This window comes from Sorex araneus, chromosome 8 (assembly GCF_027595985.1).
Source record: "Sorex araneus isolate mSorAra2 chromosome 8, mSorAra2.pri, whole genome shotgun sequence".
Lineage (NCBI taxonomy): Eukaryota > Metazoa > Chordata > Mammalia > Eulipotyphla > Soricidae > Sorex > Sorex araneus.
Genome location: NC_073309.1, coordinates 15566414 through 15583863, shown reverse-complemented (window position 1 = coordinate 15583863; position 17450 = coordinate 15566414). Strand labels below are relative to the sequence as shown.

General features: G+C 43.3%; 1 protein-coding gene across 3 annotated transcripts in view; it reads right to left on the bottom strand.

Moving 5' to 3' along the window:
* CDH11 (cadherin 11) overlaps positions 1–17450 on the bottom strand; it is a 166022-nt gene that overhangs the window by 117505 nt on the left and 31067 nt on the right. Inside the window, exon 1 of one of the 3 annotated variants that reach the window (XM_055145229.1) lies at positions 2810–3149. The exons of 1 other annotated variant lie outside the window; for it this stretch is intronic. The gene's annotated coding sequence lies outside the window, so the exon portion shown is untranslated. Of the gene's footprint in view, positions 1–2809; positions 3150–17450 lie in introns of those variants that run through there. One more of the 3 variants, XM_055145230.1, reaches the window with a different exon arrangement.

Genomic DNA, 17450 nt, shown 5'->3' with positions numbered 1-17450 from the left:
TCTGGCTTTCCCGAATACTCCCCAAATCCCTGCTGGGTTTACAGAGGCCAGAGGAACTTGCCAACTTATTCCAAAATAGAAACAAGAAAAAATAAAAGTTCCCAATACCAAAAGACTGAATCATCCAAGTGTCAAATTAAATATTGATATCATTGGTTGGACTCTAAATTATTCTCTGGGGTGGAGAATCCCAGAATGGAAACCAGCAGAAGCTACCACTGAAAAGTGGGGGGTGATAGGGTGATAGCAGGACACCTCTTTCCTTCTATCCAGTTCATTCAAGCAACTTGCATGCCGCTGCAGTTCAGTTTACCAAGGACTGTGCTAGACTAAGGCACAGATTGAGCACTTAAACCCTTGTTCTGGTCAGCTGGCATTTTAATCTGATCTTGACTGCTCTAACTTCAAGACTGACTCAAATTATCTGGAGAGTCTCTTAAGGTTTGCTACCTAGTCCTGAAAAATTTAGCTGTGATAAGATCCTGTACTATACCAGCACCAGAGAAGCAGTACGTTCCAGGTCAGGCCTCTTTTTGTGTGACCATGAGCAAATTCCTTTAACACCCAAGAGTTTTCATTTCCCCAGCTGAAAGGATCAGGAGGTAAGGGAGCTGCATGTCTTAAAACAAACAAACAAACAAACAAAAAAACTGTATTATCCATTGCTCTAAGGAAAAATATAGGATTGGGTTTGGTTTTGTTTTGGGGCCACACCCAGCTCTGTTTAGGGAGATTTACTCCTGACTCTGTGCTCAGAGATCATTACTAGTGGCGCTCAGGAGACCATATGTGGTGTCAGATATTGAACTTGGGTTGGTATATGCAAAGCAAGGGCCTTACTTTCTGTACTAGCTCTTTGATCTGGAAAGTTTTTATAGACTCATTTTTCTTGAGACTTTAAACTAAATCAGAGACTACAAACCTCCACAAATGGTATGTTTGAAACTTGTTAAGAGAGTAGCTCTAAAATGTTCCCATCACCAGAAAAAAATACAAAACAGTGACCCAATGACTCTATGAGATGATGTTTTCTAACAAAGTTAACTATGGTGATCATTTCACCCTGTATACCAATGTCAGATGATCATTGTATACTTTAGACTTGAATACTGTTATAAATCAGTTATATATCAATAAAACTGGGGGGGATAAAACAAGAAGCCACAAAACATGGAGAACATAATATACTCTCTTGCCCACAAAAACAAAATCAATAAATAAAGCAAACCAAAATGGGTGGGGTAGAATAACACACACCGGATTTTGGTTACTAAAATTGTCAGAGGAAGACTGAGTCTGACAATTCTGACCCAAGTCATGCTCTGCATTGTCATTAAATGTGTGGCTCTGAGTGAACAACTCAACTCTATGGTTCTCAGCTTCCTCACTGCAAAAAGTGGCATCTCTAACGCCTAACTTCTAAAGATGCTGTGAGAAAACAAGGCAAACATCAACACAAGGCCCTGGGTTCACTCCAAACACACAGGGGTGCTTGGTAAACTTTACCCAAGGGAGAAGATGATCCCTCGACCAAGAATAATATATATTGGAAATTCCTGCTAAAGCTGAGACCTTATTCACTTTTCTGCTCCCAGCATCCGGCATAGGTCACTCTATTGACATCTTCATTTGAAGTCTCAGTAAACAAATAAATGTTGGCTCTGATCAACTCATACTGATGAGAACTCTGATTGGCAATTATGTACATATGATTGATTAAAAGTGAGAAAACAGAGCGGTTATTACTTAATAAATGCAGTTTGATATGAGGTAGTCGCTTTTAAAATGCAAGGAAAATGGAGACGAAAAGGTCACAGATCCTGGGTGACACCCACAAAGCCAACGTCCCACATGGCTTCTGAGATCAGCAGCAGCAAAGCCAAAAGTGTGAGTCAGGGCTCAGGGCTGGCGCGGCAGGGGTCTGTTGGAAGCATGTGCGGCCCCAGTGACTGTCCTGAAGAACTCTTCATTCACTGAATAAACAGTTCCAAAGGTCCTTTGAGTAATTGCACAGTGTCCTTTGGCAGAAGAGCGGCAAACAGAGCTGACACTGAGGACAGAAAATGTGAGAACTCAGGCACCAGAAGAAGTGCTCTAAGTTGAAAACGAAAGGAGATGAACATGGGGAATAGGGACAAGCCCATCAGCTATTCCAGACAAAGCCCCGGGACTGTTTCCCAGAAGCAGACTCCTAGCATAGCAACGGGAAGTGTCAGCCTTCATTTAGGTGGCTGGATCACACACACACTCTCACACACACACACACACACACACACACACACACACACATACACACACTTACTTACATGCATACGAGCAGGTAGTCTCAACCGCACAGTTCTCTTTGAACTGCAGTGAACAAACGGTTAGGAGCCATTTCTTCAGAAAGAGCGAAGGGGAACGTAGTGTTTCTGTAACTAGGTCAGGCACCAATTGGTAGTCAACTCAACAGACCCAGGGAGATTTAATGAGGAGAAGACCAGACAAAGGCAGAAGATGAAAACACTGCCCCAAGCGCGTGTCCCCAGACACCACTATCTGGCCAGGGGGAGGCCCACTCTGCACCCTTCCTCCCTGGGACACAAGACCAAACTTTGCCAAACTCCTAATAGACGACCACCAGCCGCCATCAAGTCCGGGAGAGCAGCAAGCAAACAGCAATGAAAAAGCGAAAGGAATCAAGATATCCCGATCCACTTGGAGCTCACGCCCGGAGCAGCAAGCAGAAAAGTTAGGAAATACAGAGATGGGTGGAGCAGCCCACCGAGCTGACCGCATCACAGGACATAAATAAAGCCACTCTGCTGACCTAATGCTGCTGTCCACGAAAGCCAGTCCCCCTTGTCGCAGATTTCCAGGCCACCATTCCTGCCTGCGCTGGGCAGTGTCGCTGGCACCTGCCCTGAGGCTGGCGGAGCGAGAGAGGCCAGGCTCATTAAAGGCAGCGCCTACTCACGCCTCTGTCACGAAGGTCACCGAGCAGCAGGTGGCCAGCGCCAGTCTTGCTCGAGGGGCAGGCTCTGCCGCCACAGTGCCATCTCCGAAAGGCAGCTGGGTTCTCAGGGCATCTCATGTGAGGACCCCGGGGCAGCAGGGCTGTGAGAGGGTGCCGGGCGGCTGTTGTGGACGGCGGGCACACAGGAGTGGCCTCCCGGGACAGCCGAGAGGCGGGCCCCGCTCCCGGCACTGCTGGCAGCCTTGTGAATGAGGCACTGTGATGAGACACACACCCACTACTAATGAGCCGCACACAGACGCAAGCCAGCTAGCCCAGCGCTGGGGCTGCAGCTCTGAGGCCAGCGCAGAAGCCTGGATGGATGCAGGAGGGGCGTGCCACCGCTCCAGCTCCAAGGGGCCGCACCCAACAACAGGGACGATCCTTTGCACTAACAGCAACCCTCACTCGCCACCCTTTCTCTCTTGGCTCAAGGACAAAGAGAAAAGCAACCACAATGTCACAGGCATTTGAAAAAGGCCGCGGAGGTGGGGGCAGGGAGATACCTCAGAAGGCTCTAGAGGCACTCTTGGCTTCAATTCTCTGCACACCGCATGGTCCCCCAGCGTGTCTGGGTACAGAATGAAGCTGAGACACCCCCGCACCCCGCCACCGCATAAGTGTCAGGCAAGTGCTGCTGGGCAAGGGTCACCAGGAGTGGCTCCCAGGTCCCCCAATAAATACAATAATTCATAGTTTCAGGAGAGCTTTTTAACATCCTGTGAAAAGGGGAGACAGATGTCTCAGACCAGAACACCACTTGGTAATCAAAAAATACAGCCAAGGAAAGAAGTTGCATGACTCCGTGTTGGACTTAGAATACCAGGCAAACTCAGGTTCGGGGTCGTGCATAACCTGCAGAACTCACGGATTACTCCTGGCAGAGTTTGGTGCGGATTACCTGTAGTTTTGGGGATCTCATCATGTGTCCATGCAAGGCAAGTGCTCTACCTGCTACACTAACACCCCAATCCCACAAAATTATTATATGCAATTTTACCATTATTTTGTGAGGATATAAAGAGAGGAGATCCCATGGTCCATTGTCCAGACTGGATGCTGACCTCCCCTGCTTAGACACTCCCTCTCTGCCAAGCTCGGGGTATAACCTCATGTCTAAAGTCAAAGGGCATCTGTAGTTTGTGCAAATTGAGGAAATGGATCTGTGCATGATCCTTAGCATGCAGCAAGAGCTCAACAAGCGTCATCTGTTTGGGTCACGCTCATCATTAGTATGACCTCTGTGTGGCAGATAAACTTGGAGCTTGAATATTCAGGTTCTAAAGATACATTCCTTGGGGCTGGAGAGCTTGGACAGGATAAAGCACTTTCCCTGCCTGCATGTAGTCGACCCTGGTTAAAACTCCCCAGTGCTACATATGGTCCCCTCCAATTCCATCAGGACTGAACTCTGGGCACAAGCCAGGAGTATGCCTTAAGCACAGTCAGGTGTGACTCCTCCCGTCCACCACGCCAAAAAAAGTGCTACATTCCTTGTGGATATTCACTATGACCATGATTGAAGATCCAATAATGAAGAAATGTGCAGACAAACATGGAATTGCCCTTGACGTAATTTTGCTGGCTGAAAATGCAGAATATTTACAGAAAACAAGAAACCAAAGCTCCCAAAGGAGAAGCTACCTTTTCCTCTTCCCTCTCCCAAGGGCTCCAGGGCCTCTTCTAGCGATGTTAGCCAATCTGGCAGTGGTTCCTTGCAATGGGTGAAGCATGCAGTGCTATTCAGGTCCTGCAGTGCTGGGGATTAAGTGATCAGGCCCTGGAAGTGCATGGGGGGAAAACATGGTGCCAAGGATTGAATTGGGGTTGACCTTAACCCTGAATTATCTCAGCTGTCCATGGAAAACTTCAGACATTTAAAAATAATGCATTAACTGCTGCTTCTCTTGGTTGATCACCATACTTGGGGGGGTGCTCTCTTAAATTTTGGAGCCTGAGTGATTGACTCGCCTACCTTTTCCTCACCTGATCTTGGGTGGGAGTAAGACCCCCTCTTCCCCAGCATTCTTTGGAGCACAGTTTCTGTCAGTACTCCCTGCAACTCCCCTGCAGGAGGAAAATGCAGATTCTGTGCCTGCAAGTCTGGGAAGGGGGCTAAGGTTCTGCTTATCTAGTAAATTCCCAAGTGGTGGCTGGGAGGATGCTGAGGCAGGGAAAGCACATAAACACCTAAGTTGCATTTTGGTCTCTGCGATGCTGTGTTGGGTCTTAAGACAACTTGGAAAGTCTTACATTATTCATGCAATTCACTAATGGTAAATCTGGAGCTAACCCCTAGGACCCAGAGGCAGGGAACACTTGTCGTGTTGTTTTATTCCAGATCAAACAAACAGAATAAAAGCAAATGCCCACTGACTCCTGGTGACTGCCCGTCGGGAAGATCGTTTAACTTTCTGTTTCCTCTGCCTGGCTGTGGGAGTAAGCCCAAAAGGACAGAGCGCTCCCAAGCTCTGCAAAGAACACCAGGCTTTAAGGGGAGCAAGATGCCCCATGGAGTCGGAAAACAGACCCAAATGGACTGTCCTTGATTGTCTTTTATAAAATTCACAGGAGAAAAGGTGCCAGTTTTAAACTAAAAACCTAGACCAGATGCGAATCAGCTGAAGGGTCTATCACTCAGAAGCTGTGTGTGACCAGAGCAAAGTGACTTCACATCTCTGAGCTTTCATTTCTCTGTCTGGAATGTGACCCTAATGGTTTCCACCTTATAGGACCATGGCTGTGAGATGATTCACCTACAAGAATGTATGATACATGAAGGACCCATATTGCTTTTCCCAAATTAAAAGGGGAAAAAAAGAAGCAACTAAGCAGTTAAACATTAATAAGAAACCCTCCTGGCTGTACCCTCATCTGTAATGATTGCTTGTATTTCCCAATCCACTGCTTTATCAAAATGGAGTGTGTGGGCATTTCAAAGAGCATTTTTCTTTACAATCTTTTCCTAGTGTTTACTCAGAACATTAGGAGAAAGGATTAGGGTAAATTTAAATTATCTTCCATCCTTGGGAGGAAGAAATGGATACATTTTTTAAAAATTTAATAAATCTGGAAATAGATTTATTTTTTTGAGGAAAGAAGCACCTGAGCGTCTGTCCCCCCAACCCCCACCACCTGAACACACAGATTTCCATTCTCCTTCTTGCTCACTCTTCACACCCTCTAGTCCAGAATGCGGGTTTGCAGATATGGTGGAACTCGACAATGAAGATGGGCGGACTGAGTCCACAGAAGAGCAGACCGGTGGGTCATCTGCTTTATTTCTCTCCCGCGTGGGCGTGAGCCTCACCACACAGTTCTACCGAGGGGGACTGGAAGGCAGGGGTGGGGAAGCACTGACTGGAGAGATGGTTGTGAGCCTGTCTCTCCCTTCTGGGGTAGCAAGGGACAGAGACTCACACAGGTTTCTCTCTCCCCATAAGAGACATAGCAAATTCAGCAAACGGATGACAAGTGTCCATATGTGACAGTGCCTCTCAGGCTGAAACTCTGTCAAGCCTTTTTCCTGCTCTCCACACAGGAATAAAAGGGCAGGGGGGGGGCTCTTAATAAAGTCCCCCTCCCCCTCTGTGACCCTGCCCTGGAAAGCAACCCATCTGTGCTCATGGAAGCATCGAAGCATCGTTGCAAATGTGCTTCTTCTTCGGACACAGTTGCTTAGGACTGTGGGCCATTGCAAAGCGCCATTCTTTCTGGAGGGATTTCTCTGTCTCAGCAGGATTTATGATGAGCCCTTGGCAAGGATCTCTGAGTCTCTGGCTTTCACAGGAGAGCCAGGAGAGTATTCCAGGAGAATCTACCTCTCACCGGCAACACTTCCCTGAAGATTTATCTCCTCGGATGACACGGGTACAGCTGGATGCAATCCCTGGACGGAGTGCCACCCCGCCAGCCAGCATGCACCGCCTGGCCATAAACAGAGCAGTGCTGTTGTGACACTGACTCAACTGAAGTATTCAAATGAGCGGGTGTTCTTGGGGGCTGTGAGTTACATTAGTGGCTGCATCCAGTACCCGTGTACCCCACATCTGATTTACCAATGGGCTCCATAAACAGGGCCAGTTATTTTTAACCAATGAGGTGTGATAAAAGGGAAAGAGTCTCGCTTGTGGGTCTAATCCTCTATCACAGTGAGTGGTGATGAGTCCCAGATCCTGGGCATGGAGAGATGAGCCATCTCCTGCCTTGAGACTTTGCTGCTGAGTTGCCCCCCCACCCCCTCAAGGAGCAGTGATTTATGTTCCAGGTAGGAGTAGCCTCGCCTGCCTCCCCACCCCAGCACTTGTTAAGCTTGAATTCCATTCGTCCCGTTTCTAGACAATTTTCTTTGATTTATCTCCCGCAAGCCCCACTTCCAATTCCTGCAGCCCCGCTTGAAAGGCATCGCTGTCTTCGCTTGTTCTTTTCTCTTCCGCGGGGCGAGGCTGACGGACCCCAAAAGAAAGCCCTGACTCTCTCTGAGGCTCAATAAGCTGCTCGGGGAAGCCATCAATAACTTCCATCAATGGCTCACAGCCTGCAAAGAAATGGAGGATGGTCAGAGAAAAAGATGGAGACAAGAATAGCTTTCTCTGATCCTGTCTACACTGGGAGGATGTGGTGTTTCTCATCTCACAGACACTCGAAAAGAGAGCTCTGTTCAATAGGCAGTGTTTTTTTCTTTGGGGGGCGGGTGAGAAAGGGAAGGTGGGGGGAGTGGAATTAAGACTCAAGAGTGTTTCAACAACTTCCCAATAGCCTGAGGAGTTTTCTAGGATGACAAATGGAGCTCTGGACCCTGAGGCTGCATATTTCATACACTTCCCACTGTATCATGTACGTCTGTCCTTCCTTCCTTCCTGGGGGCCACACCTGGAGACGCCCAGGGATTACTCCTGGTTCTGCATTCAAGCATCACTCCTGGTGGTGTTTAGGGAACCATAGGAGCTGCTAAGAATTGAACCCCAGTGTTCAACATAGGCACACCTGAAAAGCACAGACTCTCTGTCCCTTTTCTGATATGAGAGGACAAAATAGGAATGGCAGGTGCTGTGTATTAGTGGAAGAGAACCATAGGCAAGTGTTCTGTGTGAGAGCCTGATCTTAATAACCTCAGCAGCAACAAAGGGAAGAGGGAAATTAGGATAAGCATCATTTTTGATGATTATGCATGAATCAAATGAGATAATGCAGCAAAAATCCTGGCACCTACAGAAGCTTATTGCAAGGATATTCCTTCCTTTTTCAGCCCCAGAAAAAATGTCTGTGTGTGTGTGAGAGAGAGAGAGAGTATTAAAAGAACACAAAACACAAATATGTAATGTAAAGAGAATAATTAATAACAATGGCAAAGCGAAGATTGCATAGTCTAATTATGGAAGAGCTACTTTAAGACAAAAAGACAAAGGCAATTTGAGAAAGGGAAAAGGAAAAACAGAATTAGCAAATGCTACATCTCACTCACCTAGTACCCTACCATGCTGCTTGTACTCAAGACAATAAAAAAACGAATTAGTAGGTAACTTTAAAAGGACTGTTCTGGTTTTACAATCAAAACAATATGCTTAAAGGAAGAAATTCTTTTCAATTAAACATGAAATCATTACACATCTATATAACATAGCAGTAGCATTTCACAAATACATGACAGGAGCAGTAAAACAATGTTCACGTCATATAGTTTGCCGTGCGGTTCATCTTCCAGAGGCCAGCATCTTACCTCTTCTTAGCAAGGATAAAGCAGACACTTCTCAAATATTTTTACTTAATCTAGGTTAGACTAAAATGCATCACTACCTTCTCTGTGTGCTCAATACTCACTCATTTCACTCACAATGTTTAGTTTAAGCAGAGGTGGCAATTATGTTGGTTCACTGTTTCAGTTACTCATTTGTTCTAGCAATCCCCACCCAGTTGATGCATCATCAGTGAAAAGAAATTTTGGTCTTTCCTGTTCATTGTTCTGGAACTTTCTATCAGTTACATCTATCAATATCTATATCTACAATTACCTCTTGATAGTGTCCAAAAGCCAGAGAAATCCCCCTGACTGAGAAGGGAATCTAGAATTATACATGGGCTAATGTTTCTTTATATGACTTTGGAGTTTCTTACCCTCCCTTTTCTCTTTAAATGTGTAGAAAAATAATTCATAGATCCTTATCAGTAAATAAGCATGGCTTATGTTATTGAGCTCAAAACCAGCTGTCTGTCACTTGAGAAAAGTAGTACATTAATGTTCAAGGTGGCATCAAGAATCCTTAATATAGCAGTGTGATAATCTACCTTGAGTATTATCAGTATCTATGCTGCTTTGTATTATGTCATTGCCCTAATTAAGGCACAGGTATCAGGGACTCAGTGGAAATCAGGGTCTCAGACACTTCAAATACATTTGAGAGGCTGCATAGTATAGAGGGTAATGAGCTTGCCTTGCATGTGGCTACCTCAGTTTTGATCCCAGGTACCCCCTATGGTTCCTTGAGTCTGCCAAGAATGATCTCTGAGTGCAGGCCCAAGAGAACAGGCAGGTGTAACCCTCAAACCAAAGAAAACAAAAAAATACAGTTGCAAAACAAGTCTCACATCAAAAAAAGACTAATATTTCCCTCAAGAATTTTCCAGAATATTTACAGGATGGTATAATCAATCTCAAAATATTTTTAATCCTAATTTAATAAACACAATAATCAATAAGTTATCAAGCATTTATCAGGTGCTGCTTTCTATTGAATTGTGCACTAGGGATCATATGACAGATCAGAACTGGAGGTTCTTATTATTCCAGGGGGAACCCTGAATTAACATTTCAGAGTTCCGTTGAGAAGGGAGAGGTAACAAGGAACAAAGGGAAACTAGAGCCATATGGGGAACCTATCAGCCGGTACCACTCACTGCCTGACCTTAAGCAGTGAGTCATTTGGCTGTTTGTGGTGTTGGAGTTCAACGATAATTTTAAAAGAGCACCAACTAGTGTGTGAAAAAAACGGCATCATCCCATAAGACTGGGTTTATAGCCAGACTAGGAGAGACGATGGCATGAGGAGTTGGAACCAGTCCAATTTATGCTTTTTGACGACTGTGTAGGGACATTGTGAAATTCATTCAGGTAGCGACTATCAGCACCATGGGACACAATGCATCAATAACAAATGTCAGTTTGTATGAAGAATATTTATAGAGTAGGAATTCCTAATATATAATAGATAGGAAGAGATCCTACTATAAGAGACTTGATCAGAAAAAGCTCTCTGACATATTTTACAGGGTAAGATAGAGTTAGTTATGGTTGGTGATACAAAGAAAATATTTATTTCCCTCTAAATTTCATTTTAAAAGTGTGTGTACGTATATTTCTGTGTATTCGTTTACTATAATGCAACTTATCTCACTGTGTGTGTATGTATTCCAGTTAACTTTAGCTGTGAATCTCCCAAATTTGTCATTAGTTTTTGAAACCATTAGCGTAACCTGAGAATGGAAAGCCTTTCAGTATAGTCTCTCACTTTTCCTGCCTCTGCTAGACCCTCCACCGTACAGAGAATGCATCATATGCTTACACTAGACCCACTTCATTCCTTCAACATGCCAAGTATGTTTGTGCTTCCATTGGTAGAAAGCCAGCTCCCATCCCATCGGCCCCCCAAAAACCTTTATCCACAGGGAAGGTTATGGCCTGGTTCTTAATATTCAAAAAGAAGAAGAGGAGAAAGGGAAATCAGAAGAAGGGAGCAAGGGCCAGAGGCCTCCGAGTATACTGGTAAAGTGGGGTAGTGGTAGAGCTATATATCCCCATCACAGACTCAGCACTGAACATGAGATCCAAACTACAACCACCAAACTTTATAATGTGACTGTCAAGGTAGCAGTATGGAGGAGGTGGGGAAGGGGAACATGGATGGAGAGAAGTTGACATTGATGGTGGGCTTGGTGCTAGAATATTATATGCCTAAGAGTCAACTATCAATAACTTTGTAAATCAAAGTTCTTTTGAATATATATTTTTAATTCGTCCCATTTTTCCAGATTTCTTTGCTTTTCTCTTTCAGTGGGAGTAAATGAATAATTTTCTAGAAACTCTTCTTTGAATAATTCCCACCTCATAATGTATTATGATTTTAAGATAACTCATAGGCATTATTTATTTATACCTCTTATTAAATCGAATACTAAATTTTATTTTAAAGTTATTATAAATAGAACTTTTAAAATTTAATATTTTAGTAGTTGGGTGCTAGAATGTAATATTCATACTTCTATTACTATAAGAAAATGCAGACTTCAGGGTAAAAATATTTAAAAATAAAAGGCATCAGTGAGAAAATAAATATGTCCTTCCTCTATTTTCTCCCTGATTTTGAACAAAATTAAAATATTTCTTTATTCATACTGGACTCTGTGAAATATTTCCTTAAAGACGTAGCACAATAATCTTCTATAGTTATATTGGACTCTTTAGAATATATCTTTAAACTTACACCTTGAGCATTCTTCTTCACCAGCACTGAATATTCTTTGAGACCCTTGCTTCTAATGGCAGCATAATTGCTTTTCAGAATTAACAAAAAAAATATGTAACTCTTCAGCCCTCTTTTATTGACTACCTGGTAGTTTTATAATTTTTCTAATAGAAATAATATTGCCGCAAACTTAATAGTGCACTTGTCCCTGCCCACATACCTGCTCTTTCACTTCCAGTGGATACTTAAAAGTGAAACTGCTGGATGGGTCAGAGAAGTTAGATTTTAAACCTATGTGTAGGTATCACAAATTAGTTTCTGGAAAAGTTATTTTAATTGACTCATGCACTAACATAATGGGATTATGTTAATTCACTCTGTTCCATCATAATAACAATCTCTTAATCTAATGATTATTTTAGAGGGGACTATACATTGTTGCTTGAATTTCTCTGTCATTGAATATAATACTGTGAATTTTTGGAAGGGTGGGTATACATGAATATGTGGGTATATAGAGATGGATGCATAAAATTCTAGAATTTGTATGATTAGGTCTTTCCCTCTTCTCCACTGGAATGCTGGCATTTTTCTTATCCACTTACAAGAGCTCTTTATAACAAATCAAAACCACTTTATACAGGCCATATTTGTCTTAAGTATTTCCCAGTCTTGCTCATCGATTTCACTTGTGAAATTCTGACATACAAACTTGGGCAGTTTTATTCGTCTATTTGTTTCTGTGTGATTTTTCTCCTTTGTGGTAGTTTCATTACAAGCTTCGTTCCCTAATGTACTATGACCTCTTCTAGGAAAGGTATATTACTTTATACATCTTTGTGTCTCCAATATTCTAGACTGGCAGTGTCTAGAATAAATATAATCATCATTTTCTAGATCCTTGCTAGAGTACTTTATTGTACTTTCTTAGTAAAAATCATCTCTCAAATGATTCTTAATATACTCAAATGCATATATTTGTAATTTATATTGATTATATTTAATATTGGATTAGTGGTGGGTATCTATATGATTCTTGCATCTATATGATTCTTTATATTTAATATTGTGATATTCCTGTTAAATATGTTTATTGTCCCAACAAACCACATGTTCTGAAAACTGTCATAAAAACTTTTTTTTTTTTGCTTTTTGGGTCACACCCAGCAATGCTCAGGGGTTACTCCTGGCTTTTGCACTCAGGAATTACTCCTGGCAGTGCTTGGGTTACCATATGGGATGCCGGGGATTGAACCCAGGTCGGCCACGTGCAAGGCAAACACCCTACCCACTGTGCTATCGCTCCGGCCCTGAAAATTGTCATAAAAACTTAAGGGTACTCCAAAGCTGAGTCACCCAGTGTTAAGGCAATGGTAGTATGACACCCATGTGTATAGTGCATCTGTCCTGGTAGAAATGTAATACAGAATATAACCACAGTGAATTGATTATTCTGGTATCTAGAAGAAAATGTTATTTCTCAGGATTAAAATCAGCACACCTCAAAGAGAACCTGAGAATATAAAGACAATATGTCATTAAAAACTTCACTTTGCACATATTCTGAAATGAAATGTCAATTTCAAATTGCAACATTGTGGGGCTGGTAAGAGGTAGTCCAAGAATTTAAGCACTGCCCTTACATGTAGCTGACTCTGGTTCAATGTCCTGCTGGTGTTGCATATGGTCCCCTGACTGCCGGCCAGGAGTAGTCCCCCAAGCACACAGGAGGTGGCCCAAAGTCAAGCAAAGAAACAAAAAAGAGTAGTTGCACAACATACTGATGTCCTCTAAAATCAATTCGGTGCTGAAAATATACACATGATCCAGGGTGTGGGGACAGAGTGGAATCAAGTCTACAACGGAAAGACAGGTGGCGATGACCGTCTCCTATCCACACCCTCTGTGGTATTCCCAGGCCTGCTGGCGGCCCCTACACTTAGAGTTCACCTCGTAGTCTCTCGCCTCCCCTTCCCCATGCCTAAAGTCAGCCAGAGAGTTGTTTTTCTTCCCACCATGTCCTTTACAAGGGCATTGAATTTGGGCTCTGTGAGGCTAAATCCCTCCCCCAACACCTGACCTTTGTTCATTTGCAGAACTCAGATGTGGCCAGTCAGCACTGAGGGAGGCTGACACGAAAGCTGGGCAATGGGGCCATCATATCTTAGCTGAGAATAGCTTCATAAAGAGGAAGAGCCGGGGTTCTGACCTCCCTAAACCTCCCTAAACTGGCCTCCTTAGGATAAGAGAGCCCCCTGAGCCCCTAACTGTGATATGGGGAAAGAGATGGACCGTGGAGAATAGAGGCTGCTTAGGTCCATCACAGAAGCCAAACTGGACACCAATGTGACACAATCCCCTTAAGTCCCACTAAATTTACGGTGTGTTCCACATAGCATGCCTCAATTCACATGTGAAATGCAAAGTCCATATCAACTGTCCTCAAAGAAAAGTAAACCATCTGGGAGGAAATAATAGCCAAAAACTTCTAGTAGACTCATCTTCTTATATTCATTCATTTACTTAAACTTAATACCCAATTAAACGGCAAACTTAGCGGAAAATTGAATGGTTTATGGCATCAGGAAGGTCTGAATTAAGTCTAGAATCAGCCTACATCAGCTTGGAAATTTGGGACGGGCTACTTAACCCCTGGACACCCCTTATTTTCTGTATCTGTTGCCCAGGATCTGGGTACTGCAGGAGGAATTGAATGACGAGGCAACATAGATATACTGACACATAGTAAGTATTCTTCAAATAAAAGTGACTCGATAGAAAAGAACATTGAGTGTATATTGACCCAGTCCCCCATATGCAATATTTCCAAATGAGCTGATCTCTAAAAATAGCTGTGTGATCTTTTCTTTCTGTCTTGACGATGAAGCACATGCACACACTTCACTAGTCTTACTTGAATTGTTGCAAGTTACTTTTGAGACGTGGAAGTGGAGTTTGGATCAGTGTCGCTGTAATATCTATGGGTCTTTCTAAGATATCAAACTGCCTGGTTCAAATGTAAGCTATGAACTAGAAGAAGAACAAGAGATCTGAGCCTCCCTTTTTTACCCTGGCCCTGATTCGTTTGATAAATTGGGTCTTAAAAATTGAGAAGATTGTATCTAAGTGGCAAGAACAGAAACGATTTGCTGCTGGAGGAATAGACATTCCAGGAAAATAGAAAACTTACATGCACACCTTTCCTAGTGAAACCCTAGTGGCAACATTATAAATCAGACTTTTATAGATCTTTATACAAATCATTGCCAAAGGGATGACAGAACTGGTGTGTCAACAATTTGCAACCCCTTATAATTGAGTGAGACATCGGGACTCAATAGTAGCCGACATCACAAAGGGAAATTACCAACAGTGTGTGCCTCCAGATGGAAACACGGGCCACCACTCAAGACGCAGTCTTAGCAATGAATACATAAACTCAATACAAAAAACCCTGAGTCTGGTTAAACTGCCATGCTGGGTCTGATTTCAGGAAGTTGAGAGGAGAGAGGTATACTCTACAGCAATAGTTCTCAACAGGAGATGCCTTTAGTGTCTCCAGGGCACTTGAAGTGTCTGGAGACACCCATGGTGAGTTGGCACAACTGGAATAAAGGGATTTACAGGAACTGGTGAGGAGAGATAAGGGCTGCTGCTAACATTTTAGAATGCCTTACAAACAAAGAATAACCCTGCTCAGAATTTCAATTGCGTTGAGGCTGAGAAACATTCTATTGATGAGATAAATGATTCCATCTCTTCAATGAGAAGGGATCCCTTGTGGAGTAAGATAAACTCCAAATCTACCTAAAAACCAGAAAGAAAGAGGAAAAGGAGTCAGAACCAAGCTATGGTGATGGGTGATGCAGACAGTGGCAATGAGGAGGAGAGCCTTGTCTGACTCAGGTGACTGGTCTTCCAGAGTGGAAATACTGGCCCAACTTCCTACAGGTGTGGGCAACACTAGTTTTACACCCTCAACGGGATGGAGCCTCAAGGGTCTTCAGTCTAAAGTATCCAACTGCACAGCTGTTTGAACGTGTTTATACATAGTTTAAAATAATATTAACAAAAGGGCCTCTCTTCATTTTAGCAAGGGGTTAATTAGCTTCTAGGTAATGAGGTTTTTTTTTAAATGTGGCTTCATCCAAGTGTGTAATTTAGTTCTTTTGTCTTTCCCATAGGTACTAAAATATGTGGGCTGGAGCGATAGCACAGCGGTTGGGCGTTCGCCTTTCACGCGGCCAACCCATGTTCAATTCCTCTGCCCCTCTCAGAGAGCCCAGCAAGCTACTGAGAGTATGGAGTCCGCACGGCAGAGCCTGGCAAGCTACCCATGCATATTGGAAATGCCAAAAACAGTAACAATGAGTCTCTCAATGAGACACATTACTAGTGCCCGCTCGAACAAATCGATGAGCAACAGGATGACAGTGACAGTGACTAAAATATGTAGCCTTGCCCACCCAGTTGCTTATTGTTAGATGTCCCCAGCTATAGCCACACACAGGTTAAAGCAGCAGAACAGAATCATTATGCTTGAAGTCAGATCATTCAAATTGTCACATTCTTCCAGCTTTTCCAACTCATCCCAGATCTCTGAACCTGAGGTTCCTTCTCTAGAAGAAAAGATAAGCTAGTTGTAATTTCCTTGTGGAGCTTTTGGAATATTAGCCAAAGAATACGTACTGGCTTTTGAAAATAGCCCACTTTTTAAGTTCTAGTTATCAATTCCTCACATATATACTCAACAAGGGGTCCATATTTGCATGAAGTCATTTGCATGGGGTCAAGGACACAAGGAGTTCTGGGTTTCCTTCTTTCCTCCTTCACAGAAGGACATTAGGTTTTACTGCTCTGGGAATTCACTCTATTCTCTTTTATTGAAACTTACGACTTTCAGACACTGTGGTCACCAACCCCCATTTCAAATGAGAGAAATGGGTAAATGCAATGCTTCATCATAGTTACCTGTCCTGTAACATTCTTGGGACATTTGCTGATGATCACGGGCTCAGAAAATCACTTTTCCATCTACTGCCTCATTTAATGCTCAAAATCGTCATGTGAAAGTAAGAAGGTCTGATCCTGCTATTCCTTTTTCAGATATAAAATGTACGGCTCCTAGCTCATCTTTAGCTTTCTCCAAAGCGACACAGCTGGTATATGTCAAAACCACGATTTGAGGGAATTGGCATTAACTTAGGAAGAGCCTGTCATCTCATTTAAAACCCAGAGGCTCTTGTCATGCTGCTTTTAAGAGACCAAACTCGTACCTTCCTGACCATTACCTGCTGTAAAGGCATCGTTTGCAGGTGACATTGATTCTAAAAATCTCTCTCCTGGATCTTTAAATCTGAGCAATTCTCTACAAGGAATTGCAGTCCAAAGGAAAGAGCTGTCTCTTTCTTCATAGAAATTGGTAAAGTGAAGCAGTAGAGACAGGGTGTTGATATAGGGGGCTGTAGGCTAAAAACAACCCACAAGAAATGCTCAGAGTTTACAAATAACCAACATCACCCCTAGGGCTTCTTAAAGTCACCCCAAGAGTTTCTGATCCAGTAAGTCTGAACGTGGGTTCCCCCAATGCACTTCTCACCTAGCCCTAGTTGATTCTGGTGCTGCTGGTACCCAGATTCCATGCAGAAAGTCACAGCTAGGTGGCTTGCAGTAGGCCCTGGGACACTCAGATTTCAAATCACCCTTTCAGAGTATGTCTGGCCTCTGCAAACTTAAAGTGACTACAAAATAAAGAATGACACAGGAGTGAGAACCATGGGGTTTTTGAGAAGAGGGCATGCAGCACTTTACACACTAATGGTAGACTCCCAGACACACAAGTGCTTGTTATGATTTCTAGAACCCATCCCTAAACATATTAGACCTGGACAAGGGGCCTCGAAGCTTCCTTTGAAATAAGAGGCCTAGGTCACTTGGAAGTAGATCATGTGCTAACTGCCACTTCTGAAACTCTTGAAAATCAGATAACTCCCAAA